We start from the raw sequence: 16,645 nt of genomic DNA, 5'->3' as shown, positions 1-16,645 counted from the left end.
GTTTTACTATACCTTGCTCGTTAGGCACTCTTAATTTTGATAAGTCTTTGTGTGATTCTGGTGTCTCAATTAATTTAATGCCTTTGTCTATTTACAGGAAATTAGAGAATGAGCTTGGAAAGGTAAGGTCTGCGCCAATATCTTTGCAGCAGACAGACCAAACAACTACAATACCCGAGGGGATAGTGGAAGATGTCTTAGTTCGGGTGGATAAGTTCGTATTTCCAGTATACTTTATAGTGGTGAAGATGGAGGAGAACAAGGAGATACCCCTAATCTTAGGAAGACCATTCTTAGCAACGGGTAGAACAATTTTAGATATTCATGATAGAAAACTCATGCTTATAGTGGGTGAAGAGACTGTAACATTCGAGATGAATGTAGAGACGGGGATGAAAAAGGAGAAGCCAGCTGCAAGCGTAAAGTAAAAAGTGAAGAGTTCGAAAGAGAATGTCCTGGTGATAGAAAAAGACAAGTGTGGGGTATACCCCAAGAAGGCTGAGAAGAAGCTGTCTGCATGGATGTGTGCACTAGTTCGGGCAAGAAGAATGGAGCCCGATATTGATTCAGACCACGACTAGATATTCAGGGAAGTTTTCTTTACCTTATGCTTTATAATTGCGTATTTTGGGGACATGCCACAACTTAAAGTGTGAGGTGGGGGATATTTATATGTATGTGTGTATGTATATTAGTCTTAGTGTTGTTTTAGTAGTTAGAAAAAAAAAACCTAAAAATATTTGAATTTTTTTGATTTTTCCCGACGATGGATATCAATCGATAGGTTTCTTGAGGGATTAAAGTTGAAAGAAAAAGACAAAAAGATTTCATTTTGTTAGGTATTGTAAAAATTCCCCCTTGAATTGGAAGCAATATCTCTTATCTTTGTTATGCCTTGCGAATAGTTAGTGCTTTAGTTGTGATACTTAGGCTCAGTTTTTGACTCTTTTATGAGGACCTTAAATTGTATGATCTTAATTTTGCTTAACTGCTTTGACTAGAGGGTCTTGATAATCCAATCTTGAGTGAGTTATGTTCCATGTGTGTGTGAGGTTTTTGTGTCATTCTGTGCACTGAATTTGATGTCTAGAACTTGTCCCGTATGTTTGCAAAGAGAAATAGTAGTTTTATACAATTTCTTTGTTAAGCCAGTTATGTGTTTACCCACCTAATTGTTATGTATCATAGTTAACCCATTTGAGCCTGTAATCTTGTTTCTTTGGCAACCACATTATAAGCCTTACCCATTTGTTTGGATTGACCATCTATTTGAACTTTGTATCTTTTGTGAACACTTAAATTTGTTATGAACTTTGTAAAAGTTAATGTGTGGGGTGTTGGTTTGGCTTTTGAGTGGAACTATTGAAATAAGGAGAAAGGTGCAATGTTTTGAAAAAGTAAGAGCCACTCGAATTGAAAAAGAAAGGAAAATATAAGTGTATGATTGTGAAATATATTCCTTGATAGTGGTGAATCTTGATGTAATTGTGCTTAAAGAAGTTGAGAGTTAACGTATATTGATGTGAAGGTGGAGTTATGGTTTGACATAAGTGTGGGGTTTTGAAAGGTTAATTGTATGTATTAAAGTGCTTAGGGAAGTGTAGTAACTCTTATATCCAAATGTATCCTACCTATCTTGCAGCCTACATTACAACCAATTAAAGTCCTGCTTGATCCTTGACCTGAATGAGCTCGAATTAGTAGAGTAGTACACTACGGGCACGCCTATGGTTCATCTTTTGTGGCATATGAATGTTGTTTATGAGAGTGAGCGAATTTTTTCTATCTTGAGTTCCCAATTGTTCTTAATTTCTATGGCGTGTGGAACTATTCTCTATTATTGTGTGAGGGCACTTGATTCATGAAGGAAAGGTAATGTCGTTGACCTCTAGGTTAAAGTAAGTAAGTGAGTTGTAAATAATGCGTGGTACTTGCAAGTCAAATATTGAGGCTAGAATGTTACACTATTGTGCTTAATCTATTTTAAATATTCTTGGTATGATGAGTTATGAGAGTTGTGTAATGAGGTCGTGTCTATATAAAGTGTAGTTTGATTGCTTGAGGACGAGCAATGGTTTAAGTGTGGGGTGTTTATGGTAGGCTATATTTGCGTGTTTTAGTTGCTTATCGCACTCTAATTTACTGCACTTTAATTGAGTTGAGCTTTCAATCCCTAGTGTTTTGCACTAATTGTCTGTTTTATACCTTGTAGAAGTGATTCCGAGTTATGTAGATATCATGGAACTAATTCGAGTTATTTGGAGCATTGAAGTCGAGTAAAATCCCAAAAGGAATAAGCCGAGATCGCGTTCGGGGGTCGAGGATCACTCCTGGATGTCAAAATTCAAGGAAGAATCAACTGTTGAAAAAATACACTAGTGCGACGTAGCAGTGTAAATTTATGTCAGAAATTGGCAAAGTTCAGAGGCCACCCAGATGCGCGAGCGCGCACTGGGTACGTAAGTTAGGCAGAATTCTGTCCAAAGTACGCGACCACAGGTGCGTGGCCGCGCACGTACTATTCCGGAAAGAGTCCTATTTCGCATAGGAAAAGGTGTTTTCGTTTGGGCCCGATCGTATTTGGTATATATACATGGAAAAACGGTATTTTCTTGACTTTTGACATATCTAAAACCTAAGGAGGCTAAGAAGGAGTTAGAGAAGAAGAAGCACAAGGAATTCATCATTCAATCCTCACTCAAGATAAGGGTTTGGATTGTTTTATGCTTTTCTTTACTTGGAACATATTTGTGATGAATTACTCCATGTCTATGGAGTAGTTCTCTCTGGGGTTTGATGGATTTGGTGTATTGATATTTGTTTGTGGATGATAACTCTAGTCTTATGTATTGAATCGTTTTTTATATTTTAATAGTTGCATCTATATTCACATGTTCATGTAAACGAGAGAGGCATAACTTGTGATATCTGTGCATTATCTTGTTGGGTGAGTTCATTAATTCTTCTTAGTAATAGGAAGAGGCTAGTAGAATTATTGTTTAACCCTAGTTAGGAGGATAATCGAAAGAGGTTTCCCTAAAGACCAATCCACTATGAATTCGTGCATATCTTCACCGAGCTAAATTTAGTTCATATTGTGAGGTTGAGACTTAATCGAGAGATGAGTTTCTACTGAATGTGTGAACAAATAATTGAGTGAATTCGAGAGACTCACTTAACATTGGAAGTGAATTAACTAGAGTTAGATTCCAACAATTATGTTGCACCTATCCTATCAAAATCCTATCTTCTCCCAATTGATAGCCTTTCTTGCTTATTACTTGCATCGATTGTCATTAGACAATAGTTTAGACTCTTAGTTAATTTTAGTTTTAATCACAAACCTCTCAACTGTTGATCATCTTGGATAAAAATCTAGCTACAAAGTACGATAACACTGTTTAACTCCAATCCCTGTGGACACGATATTATATTATACTATATTCGACTTGCGAGCATATTTAAGTGTATGTTTTGCACTCGTTAACGGGTCCCACTGACCCCTGAAATCCGCACAACATGCACGCAACATATCTTTCAAAGTCTAAATGGTACGCTAAGACTGCTTGTTCGTTTGAGGATGAAATGCAATAATCATCTCGATCCGCGTGCCCAACTCACGTTGCACAACTCTCCAAAAGTGTAAGGTGAACTGCGTACCCCGGTCTGAAATGATAGAAATGGGCACATTGTGCAGGCGGATAATCTCCCGGATGTAAATATGAGCCAACCGCTCTGAATAATAGGATGTCATCACTGAAATGAAGTGTGCAGACTTAGTCAACTGGTCCACAATAACCCAAACAATATCATACTTCCTCAAGGTCCGTAGTAATCCTACCACAAAGTCCCTAGTGATGCGCTCCCATTTCCACTCTGGTATCACCAATTTCTGAGTCAAACCACCAGGTTTCTGATGTTCATACTCCACCTGTTGACAATTCAAATACCAAGAGACATGTCTAACAATGTCTTTCTTCATCTTACGCCACCAATAGTGCTCCTTCAAGTCATAGTACATCTTCGTGAAACCTTAGTGAATACAATACCGTGAACTATGAGCCTCCTCAAGGATCAACTCTTTCAACTCATCAACATTTAGAACACAAATCCGGCCCTGAAGCAACATAACACCATCATCCCCAATCACAACCTTCTTAGCACTACCCCGCTGCACCGTGTCTTTCAACACCAACAAGTGAGGATCATCAAAATGGCAAGCCTTGAAATGTTCCAACAATTATGACTGTGCCACAATACAAGCAAGAACCCTACTAGGCTCCAAAATATCCAACCTCACGAACCGATTGGCCAAAGCCTGAACATCCATCGCTAATGGCCTCTCCACTATCGATAAAAATGCCAACTGCTCATGCTCTCCGCCTTCCTGATCAAGGCATCAGCCACCACATTAACCTTTCTCAGATGATATAATATGGTAATATCATAGTCTTTCAATAACTCTAACCATCTCTGCTTCCCCAAAATAAGATCCTTCTACTTGAACATATGTTGGAGACTTTGATGGTCGGTGTGGACCTGGCATGGAACTCCGTATAGATAGTGCCTCCAAATCTTATGCGCGTGAACAATGGCTGATAACTCCAAGTCATGCAAATGGTAATTCTTCTCATGGACCTAAATTGACGAGACACATAGGCATTCACCATACTATCCTGCATTAATAACACGCCAAGTCCAATACGCGATGCATCATAATACACAGTGTAAGATCCCGAACCTGTGGGCAACACTAATACTGGGGCTGTAGTCAAGGCAGTCTTGAGCTTCTGAAAGCTCTCCTCATACTCGTCAGACTACCTAAAAAGAGCACCCTTATGAGTCAACTTGGTCAATAAGGCTGAGATAGATGAAAATCACTCCATGAACCGGTGATAGTAACCCTCCAATCCCAAGAAGCTCCGAATCTCTATAGCTGGAGCAGGTATAGGCTAGTTCTGAACTGCCTCTTTCTTCTTAGGATCCACTTTGATACCCTCAGAAGACACAACATGACCCAAAAAGGTAACTGAGTCTAACCAGAACTCACACTTCAACAACTTGGCATATAACTGACGATCCTTCAAGGTCTAAAGTACAATCCATAGGTGCTGCTCATGCTCCTCTCTACTCCGAGAGTAATCCAGAATATCATCAATGTAGACAATAATGAAAGAATCCATATAAGGCTTGAACACTCAATTTATCAAATCCAGGAAGGCTGCTGGAGCATTTGTCAAGCCAAATGACATTACAAAGAACTCATAATCACCATAACGAGTGTTAAAAGTTGTCTTAGGGACATCTGATGCCCTAATGTTCACCTGATGGTAGCCACATCTCAAATAAATATTGGATAATACCTTGGCACCCTGAAGCTGGTCAAATAAATCATTAATCCTTGGCAATGGATACTTGTTCTTGATAGTAAACTTATTCACCTTTCGATAATCTATGCACATCCTCATCGATCCGTCCTTTTTCTTAACAAACCACACCAGCGCACCTCAAGGTGAAACACTTGGTCTGATAAATCCCTTCTCAAGCATATCTTGTAACTGATCCTTCAATTCTTTTCAACTCAACTTGAGTCATACGGTACGGTAGAATGGAAATAGGTTGAGTATCCGCAACCAAATCAATAAAAAAATCGATATCCCTGTCGGGTGGCATACCAGACAAATTTGTAGGAAACACCTCATGAAACTCACTCACAATCTGTACCGAATCCATAGAAGTAACCTCCACACTAGAATAATATAGGCCAAATAAGCTAAATACCCCTTCTTGGCCATACGCCAAGCCTTCAAATATGAAGCCACCGTGCTAGTGGATTGATTGAGAGTCCCTCTCTACTCTAATCTAGGCAACCCTGGCATGGCTAAAGTCATAGTCTAGGCATGACAATCCAAGATAGCGTGATACATGGACAACCAATACATACCAAGAATGAACTTATTATCCACCATATTTAGAAATAGAAGATCAACTATAGTATATAAATCATTAATAGTGACAACACTGGACTGGTACACCCGATTAACTACTATGGAATCTCGAATCGGTGTAGACATAGAAATGGGAAAATCAAGAGAATCACGAGGCATACTCAAATGTGAAGCAAAATATTTAAACACATAAGAATATATAGAACCTAGTTCAAATAACACGGAAGCATCTTTATGACAAACTGAGATAATACATGTAATAACTACATTGTACGACTCCACCTCAAGTCTAGCTGGAAATGCATGACAACGGGGCTGAGACCCACTGTCCTCCACCTCTGGGATGACCTCTCACTGACTGACCTTCACCTCTAATTAACTGGCCTCCACCCCGAGTTACTTGACCCCGCCTCTAGCTGGCTATGTGGGTGGTGATGCCACCGGTGCTGGAACTATGGCATGGGTACCCTGATGTTGCATACTGCTCTATGACCTGGGGCAAAACTTCATGATATGCCTCAGATCCCCACATACATAACAAGCCCTCGACTGACGTGGCCGGTGAACCTGGTGCTATCCCTGTCAACCTGAATAACCACCCTAGTGACTCTGTATCGGATGTGCACTAAATGGAGCTGGAGGTACACTATATTCTAACTACTCGGGACAAGATCTATAAGAACTGTGGTTGAAGTACCATAGGTGACCTATAGAGCTGACAGAACCGGCCTAATGGGATAGACTTTACCAAAGGAACCCCTGCCTCCAGATGAGGCACCATTGAATCATCCAAAGTAACGGGGCCTCTTGTCATAGGTCACTTCTGTTGCCTGGCCTCCGATAAGCTTCCTAGCGATCTCCACCACCCGAGTAAACGAAATCTCATCCTCGATATCTCTAGCCATCTAAAGTCTGATGCCATATGTAAGACCCTCAATGAACCTCCACACCTTCTCCCTCTTGGTAGGGATCAAGATAGTTGCATGATGTGAAAAATCCAAAAATCTAGTCCCATACTGAGTAATGGTCAAGCTACCCTGCTAAAGGCACTCGAACTGACTGTGCAACTCCTCTATCTGAGTGAAAGGAATAAAATTTTCCAAGAACAACTGTAAAAACTGAGCCCACATAAGAGGAGGTGATCCCGCTGGCTTTCCCTGCTCATATACCCGCCATCATCTCTTGGAATAACCATGCATTTGAAATATGGTGAAATTAACTCCGTTGGATTCCACTATCCCTATGTTGCACAAAATCTTATGAAAACTGTCTTATAAGTCCTGGGGGTCCTCAGAAGGAGTACCACTAATGTGAGGGGGATACAACTTGGTGAACCTGTCCAACCTCTTCAGTTCATTAACTGACATCATGGGTTTGTTCCCGGGCTGTGCAGCAACTATAGGTCTAACCGCCCCAACTGGTAGTAGTATTGGGGTTTGATAACCATGAGCCATCTACTCTGGGGTATGAGTAGCGGGAGTTTGAATTGCTCTCCCAACCTGAGAAATGTATGGTGCCATAGGAAACACATCGGCCTGAGCCATACTTGTCGCGTCCCATTTTCTCGCAAAAGCGAGTTTTGACATGTCACAACTCTTTTAAATGGGTATCAAAAGAGAAAAGTTGCCACCTAATGATTTTAAGGTGCGTTAGGGCACCTATTTTCAAATAACTCTGTTTAATTAGTCTATGCCACCAAAGATCGGGTAAGGGCTCAAATTACCTCAAAGAGAAGGGGTTAGGCACTCTTCGAGGTCCACAACTGTGGGTCCTGGCAGAATTTTACACATGTGGGATTATTGAACTATCATATGTGATCATATAAGTTAAAGAAAGATAGGGAGTCTAAATTTACAAGACAGACAAATTGCACGTAAGAGAAGAAAGCAACAAATACAATCTTACAAGATTACAAGATATGGCCTATTTTAATCTAAGTTTAAACAAGCGTACAAACAATGACTATGGGAGGTCCTAAGTATTTTAGCCTAAAGGATCACCCCGTGTAACATAAATAATATTTCGCAACTCCCTTAGAGGTAAGGGTTGCTCATATTATTCAGTGGGCACAAATTATCATCTCCTGCTACCCACTATCTTAAGGTTGTTTACATAAAGGCATTCTAGTTTAATTCTAAACCGCGTCCTATGCGTGCTTTACCCATCCCATACCTATGGTCCAGGAGGCTTTGGACCTACTACTTTGATAGTTCTAGACCTTACCTAGGATGCTCAAAAATGATAAAACTAAGCGCACATTCAAAATAATTAGGACTGCACATAGTTAACAGTTAAGGGCTCAAATTGGCCTCCTCACATAGACACAAATGCATGCAAATAATTATAGGTTCATGATAATGGTGTTCCAAATTATTAAGTGAGTGGCAGTAGGGTGGCATATTTGAAATCGGAGCAGTATTGAATGGCGCAAGACTTATAGGCATGATTTCTATGTGGTTGATCGATTCAAGAGTTGACATAAGATCCTACAAATTGCAGATTTTAACAAATGGTTTATTAAAACCCTATAGGCATGATATCTAGGTGACTTATGATTGGATTGTGGGATCATTGAAAGCCCGTAATTATTCATCTTTGATCCTATAGACATGATTTCTAAATGAATAGCGAAATCCTAGAGGTATGGTATCTAGACAATAGTATCCAGGTAGTAAAGTAATTGGGAATGGACACTTGTTTCATTTTATTCCTATAGGCATATTATCTAGGCAGCAGTATGATGAGGACAGTAGTAGCAACAATCTCAATTAACCACATTGGAGTCCTATTGGCATGATACCTAGGTGTGACAATGAGCAATCAACAAGTCTTGTTTTAATCCCTATAGGCATGCTTTCTAACGTTGCGAGTTATTAGTTTTAAGTCGTGCTTTCTAGGTAAACGAATAAGCAAATCAACATATAACGCAAATAATAAATAAATTAAAGTCCTATAGGCATGTTTTATACCCTTTCATGCAAAGAATAGAATATACCCATTTCCCATTTCACTAATTCCCCAATTGTTTGTTTACAAACTATTACAAACCCAAAATAATGAATGCAAGTGCAAGTATTACAAACTAAAAGACTGCATGCCCAATAAAAAGAGTAGGCCCAAAGGAAAGTAATCCAATACTGCATGGGCCTTAAACATGTTCACTTTTCACACGAATAGCAGACCCAGATCCCAAACACACCTCAAACATGAGAGTGTATCCATTGCACAGCTCGGGAGCCACACATGCACTCATACCAGGCCTAGATGAAGGCCCCACTTACCCAACAATTGCAGATTAACCACTTAACCACATAAGTTAATGAACCACACATGGTAAACAATAAAACAACTCTGGAGAAATATCCTATACTGACAGGATCATATGACATATTAGCAAGATTCACATAAAGCACATTAGCACTTGTATTCTAGAAGCTAGAGTGACAAGATTGGTTGAAAAAAGGTTTGAAGATACAGACTAGGAGAACCAATAGAGCTTAGCAAGTTTGACACAGAAAACTAACAACATAGGTTCATGATTGAGCAATTATTCAACAAGGGAGAAAGTGTAGCATGCTGAAGATAAACACAACATTAGAAGAGTTGAGGAGGCATGTCACTTGACTTAACAGGGTGAACACACAAACATGCTAAGTTTCCAGAATAACAAGCTTTTAGAGTAAAGCATGATCCAGAATTAGTCAAAAGGGGCTTTATACCTAGGCACCTTAATCATGGAAGTCTGATAGAGGTATAGTAATTGGAATAACAATTTCACATGAAGATTTCTAACATGATCACTAGCAGTACAATAACAGACTAGTGGCATGATCTACAATAGACTACAAACAACCTATCATGTTGAGTAAAAAGTTAGAATTCAAAAGAACTCATGAAAATATATCAACTTAAGGGGAATAGGACATGCAAGCATCATAAATCATGCTAGTTACCCATACATAAGAGAAGAAGCTAACACTAAAATTTACCTTAGAAGTTTTAGGCAATGCTAAAGACATAGGATTAACAAATATCAAAGCCACAAATAGTAGAGAAACATGCTTAAGACAATATTGTAACATGGGATTCACATGATCATGGTAAATTTGTAGAGAAACAGTAGATGACATATAAAAGGCTCAACAGTAGGAAGTTCATTCAGGTAAGTTCTGGGCCGGAAGTAAACCCCTAAGAGCTTCAATAAAGGAATCCCAAACATGGCATGAAAGGGAACTCATAACAACACTAGGTGATCAGAATAGCAGAGCAGGTTAAAAGTAATCAGGAACCATCCAAGTTGCACACACAAAACATGCATGCATCGAAGCTTCGAATTCATACAGGTTTAAATACTAGAAAAGCACAGAGGTACAAAATAATTCTAAGGAGAACATGAATGTGAACAGAGGCAAATAATAGCATATTGATTAATAAAGGCCTAAGTGACATGAGCGTATAAAGCATGAACAAAAGCAGGAAAGAAGGGAATTGCTAGAGTCTCAATACTCAGCAGTTTGTAGAATTAACGAGCTAACAAGGTAGAAATTAAGTGCCAGCAGCTTGCTTATCAATAACAAGGAGAAAACAGCAGCAAACACCAAAGTTTTCTATGTGTTAGAGTTCTCAAGGGTCTCAGATGAACCCCAACCAATGCTCACACTTAGAGAGGTCAAGTAGTCGGATTTTGATGGCCTTGACTTTCAGTCGGCCAAGAGTATAATTTTAGAATAGTGTAGAATGAGTGAGAGTGAGAGAATAACAGTTGATTGCTTGTCCTCCTCTGGGGATTTAGGGGAAAGGTTTATATAGTAGTAAAATTAAATGAACAAACAAGGGAAAACAGTCAATCAAACATAATAAAAGGAAAGAATAGCATGCAAAATCAATTTAGAATCGGATCAAGAGAGAAACCAGGCAAACCCTAGTGTGATAGGTATCAAAAATTGACCAAAGATCTTGGTGAATCGGACCCATATAACATTGCTATTAATGCATACAGATGAAATACTATTTGAATCTTGAAGATTGAGGACGATTGCACTTGATTCAGGGCCTGGTACTTGCCAAAAATAGGCAAGTATTAGGTGACACCATAATCGTGTAAGTAACAAAGAGACAGAACATATATGAAAATGAAATCATGGAGGGATTCCATATTAAGGTTGGAGTTGTAGAGGAGAAGGGAGGCAACTGCTAGGTTCTATGAAAAGAGGAGGGAAATCGAGAGAATGCAGAGGCGGTCGGTTGGGGGAAATAGGGATTAGGGTTAGGGGTTTTGGTAAAATAAAATGGGGTGTGGATTAAGAGCCGTTGATATCTGAGATTAACGGCTAGGATTAGAGATGGCAATAGGTCGGGTATTGGCATTTGGTTTGGACCTGGGGTGTTGGGTTTGGGTTGCTGATGGATAAAGGCGGATGGGCTTGCTTGTTTGGACCAGAATTGGTCCGAAAACTAGTCCTATATTGAGCTATAATTAAAATGCACGAAATTTATAAAAATAAATTATGAAAATGGCTATTAAATAAACAAAAATATTACTTAAGACATTAAAATACTTAGAAACAATAACTAACAGTTAAAATATAAATATTCTATTTTTACATAAATAATATAATAAAAATGTAATTATTATGAGAATATAGGCTATTATTGCAAAATATGTTGTAAAATAGTAGAAGGAGGCAAATGTAATTAGGTAAAAATGGAACAAAATATTATAAAATGCATGTGGGTACAAATAATGAATTTAGATGATTAAATCACCCTAAAATAATTTGAAGGTATAATTAATAAATATTTAAATAATTTAAATACAAGAAAATCAATTTTAAAGCTTTAAAAAGTATTAAAACAAATACTTATATAACCACATAAATTGGGTAATAGTGCAAAATGATATTTTGAAAGCATATGGGATTCTTTATAAAATATGAGGGCAAAATTGGACCCTTCTTTACCCGTGAATGATGTAAGAGTTGTCGGGTAAAGAAAAATGATAACCAATTTTGTCCGAATGAGCGAGGATGAGGTATTTTTTGAAACAATGGGTGCCGAACCCTAGTTCCTGAATTGCCTACATATCCCTGGTATTACGAAAATTAGGTCGTGTGTAGTTCTGGATCCAACGGTGAACGGAGCCGATGGAGTTATTATAAAAAGGGGCATACGCTTCGAAGAAGGGTCTTCTCTGGATAGGATAGTGTCAAAAGTAACAGATAATTTCAGTGGAGCTATGAATGTGAATTTGAATGTTATGGATGTACAAGACAAATGTTTGAGCGGTTACGGGATAAAGAGAAATCAATTACCGATCATTGGTTACGTTTGAGATAATCAAAGGATGTGAACATTATGAATGAAAACCGGAGCGAGAATTGCTCCCGTTTGTAAAACGGTTACCTCCCGAGTTACCTACAAAACTTAAAACATGATGCACACGAATATTGTAGTTATTGCGGAAATTTAAACATGATGCAATTTACCTTTGGACCATGAAAGTTATCTTTCGAACGATGAGGATAATGTCCTTACACCATGATGTCCTGGGCCATGAAGTGTATTATAAGAGATTCGTAGGCCATGAAATGGTTTCCTCGGGCCATGAGGATGGTGCTTCTGCAGACTCCATCCGTGTGGAGATAGTGGCCCTATTATATAGGCTTTGCAAGTATACTTATTGACACTATGACTGCATCCAAAGAAAAATTGTAAGTTTGGGGGAAGGTAGGTTCATGCTTTCGATTCCTCATTTTGCCTTTGCTCCTGTCTTGACGCCTTGTTCAAGTCACCCTGGGTAACTTCTAGCTATTACAGAAATGTGATTTTCAAAAATATGCATTTGAGGTAATTATTTGTAAATAATGCAATTTTTATAAGATAATGCACAAAAGTAAATAATTTGGTTGAATCATAGGCCGTGACATGCTTGGAGACGTTGGGACCTTCTTAACTCAAAATTTTGAGATGTTGCCCCTCAACATTCTGCCCCAATTTAATGTATGCTTCTGGCGATACTTTCCTTGGCGATACTTGACGTAATGAGATTGACGAAAACTCGAGATCCTGCCCCGGTTTCTGGCCGTAGAGGGGAATGAAGATTTTATTATAATATGACCGAACCCAAAGGGCTGCTTACGCATCCCCTCTTAAACGGGAATCAGGTCAAGCGTCGTTCAAGTTACATTTGAAAAAAGTGCAAATACAATCTCAAACGTAATATCTCTTGACAACGTCTGAATTGATAGGTTTCAGCCATATTTCCCCATCCATTTATGCAAGTATGATTGCTCCTCCTGTCAGTACTCGGTGAACCATGTAAGGAACTTGCTAGTTAGGTAAGAATTTTCCTTTTGCTTCGTCCTGATAAGGAAAGATTCATTTCAGCACCAATTGTCCCGGTATGAATTGCCTCGGTCTGACCTTCTTGTTGAAATCTCTTGCCATTCTTTTCTGGTAGAGTTGACTGTGACACACCGCATTCGTCCTTTTAGCATCAATGAGGGCAAATTTCTCATACTGGCTTTGTATCCATTCCGCATCGCTGAGTTCGGCTTCCTATATGATTCTTGGGGAAGGAATTTCAACCTCGGCAGGTATTATAGCTTCAGTACCGTAGAACAGTAAATAGGGAGTTGCCCCAATTGATGTGCGGATCGTGGTGCGGTACCCGAGCAAAGCAAAAGGTAGCTTCTCGTGCCACTGCTTATAATTGTCCAACATCTTCCTTAATATCTTATTGGCGGCTTCTACGACTTCATTCATTTGTGGCCTATATGTCGTAGAGTTTTGGTGCTTGATTTTGAATGTTTCACACATAACTTTCATCAAATCACTATTGAGATTGGTAGCATTATCGGTAATGATTGATTTAGGTACTCCGATGTTACACCCCATGTTTTCATACGTAAAAGTATGCCATGAGTAAATTGATAAAAGCTCGGAAATGAGATATTATATCCCGCATTTTCGTACGTTAAAGTTTCGTAGTAAGTTAATCGTTGTAAGTTCGGGAATGAGATTATTTTGAGATTATAAGCAGTATGCTATTTCAAACAAGTGATGAGTAAATTCGTGAAGATGAGAGGATAAGCAAATCGAAGAAAATGAATTTCGTCGAAGTTTGATATTTTGGGATAAAATACCGCCCGAGCTAAAATACCCGGTATTTATGGATTAGTACCATACAAGGTACCACATGACCATGATAGTAAGGTGTATAAAGTGTACTAAAAGTGAGTAGTATTTTAAGTGAATTGAGATAATTCTTAACTATGTGGGTAATTGGTTAATTATTGGGTAATGAGATATTACCTAATTAATTAAGAATAATTTGGATAAAGTTAAATGTTCCCAACGTGGCAGCGCCCCCAATTCCTACATTGACTCTTATATTATGAGTGAAAGGTGGCACATTTATGTATATTATGTAGCTTAGTCATTAGTTTGTGGGGACCAACCATGTAAAGCCTAAAACTCCCTAATTCAAAGAGAAGCCTATATCAAAATGTTATGCAACGACACAAATCCAAGGTTGCTGAAGTTGGCAAAACTTAACTTCTATATAATTCAAGCCACACACCAACAAGATCTTAAACACGTATTAAGATGGTGGAGAAATCTTTCCATAGTTGAAGATTTGAGCTTTAAAAGGGGTCGGATGAGATTTGCTAAGATTCCTTTTCTTATACTACAACAAATTCATACGAGACTTCATAAGGTAATAGCAACGGGAATTGCGATTCTAAGAGAGTACGGTACAATCTTTCTTAAGAATATTACACGAATTTTTCACTACTTCGATCCGCCGTTACATGTTTTATCGCAATTGACGTGTGTTAGAGGGATTGTCAAGAGAATCAACTCAGGTATGTTAAGGCTATCCCTTCTTTCCTTTTGGCATGATCTATACAATACAAACGAAACGAGAAAATGCACAACTTTCATAAATGACTCTAGTCATAGAAATGCTAGAGATGCTTATGTTCTTAATTCCCCACGTGTCCTATTATTCTATCATCTATTCATGGGTCTCAAAAAAATACGTAAGTTGATAAATTTGTTTTATGATATTACTCAAAGGCATAATGGTCTTATGACACTCTGAAAGATTTTATTGACGTATTTCTTATGCATTGCATTCATGCACATTGACCCATGACCAGATGGTGTTATATACGCGTATATATGTATATTATATGTATATGGGATATGGAAAAAGATTACGGCGTTATATACACACCACCACCTGATCAGCTGGTATACGTTGATGATTTGCCCACAATGGCCGAAATGATATGATGGGATGCCCTCAGAGGCTTGATGATGTTATGAACGCATATACCTATGCATGGTATGACATTTATACGCATATGCATGACATTATAAAAATGAAATGATTCATAGAGCTATGCAAATGTACATGTCAAGTCTTTTACTCTATGTTTCTCTCATGTCTATTATTTACTAATTTTCATTCCTTACATACTGGATACATTATTTGTACTGACGTCCCTTTTGCCTGGGGACGCTGCGTTTCATGCCCGTAGGTCCCGATAGACAGGTCGAGAGCCCTCCAAGTAGGCTATCAGCTCAGTGGAAGATGTTGGTGTGCTCTATTTGCTCCGGAGTTGCTTGTTTGGTCAGTATGATTTAGACGTGTATTGTTTGGTATGGCGAAACTCTGTTCAGACCTTTATGACAATTTTGTATTCTTAGAGGTTTGTAGACAGGTGTCATGTAGGTAAAAGATTGTATGGACTTGTCGGCCTATGTTCAGTGTACGAGTGGTTATTTTGGTCTTATAGGCCCGTATGTCTTATGTATAAGTTGGTATTACATGTTGTATTCTACTTATATCTCGGCAGCCTTTTCGGCTCAGTTATCTATGATAGTATGATATGAAAAGATATGTTATGTTGGTACTCGGTTGAGTAAGGTACTGGGTGTCCGTCGCGGCCCATCGGTTTGGGTCGTGACAAAAGTGGTATCAGAGCGGTTTTGTCCTAGGGAGTCTACAAGCCGTGTCTAGTAGAGTCTTGTTTATGGGTGTATTGTGCACCACACTTATAAGCAGGAGACTACAGGGCATTTAGGACTATCACTCTTCCTTCTTACTCTAGATCGTGTGGTAGAGCTCAATTGTAGGAACTCAATTTCGTAAACTCTATCTTATTCCTAATACGATGATGCCTACATCTAGAAAGACAGTTGGTAAGAGATTGCATGTGGCTCTGAAAGAGTTGAGTCAGATGGACTCGATTTTGCATGATGCTTATGATGAGTAAATGTAAGGTCTTCGGTAGATCATGTGTGTACTAAGACGTGTAAGCCTTTTGATAAGGAGCCTTAAGGCAGGAATATCTATCCACCCCTATGGTGAAAGGCAATGAGAGATTGAAAAGATAGATACAAGTTTCAATAAGTAAACGAAGCAAGATGAAGAAGGGTACGAGGCACCCAGATGTTACACTATAGAATATTACAATTAGATGTGAATACTAGCATGATAAAATAAATTCAGAAGATAGGCACTGAAAGCCTGGAAGGGATAAATATTACCTTAGTGTGGCTCATATCCCTAGTAGAGTGAGAACGTTAAGCAACCCGAAGAGCCACTAGATGCATAGCAAGGGGAGCTAAAAGCAAAAAAATGTCTTGTTGGAATTTTCAGAATAAAGTGATAGACATAAATGTTA

Source organism: Nicotiana tomentosiformis, chromosome 5 (genome assembly GCF_000390325.3).
Source record: "Nicotiana tomentosiformis chromosome 5, ASM39032v3, whole genome shotgun sequence".
NCBI classification, from domain to species: Eukaryota; Viridiplantae; Streptophyta; class Magnoliopsida; order Solanales; family Solanaceae; genus Nicotiana; species Nicotiana tomentosiformis.
This window is presented reverse-complemented; position numbering follows the sequence as displayed.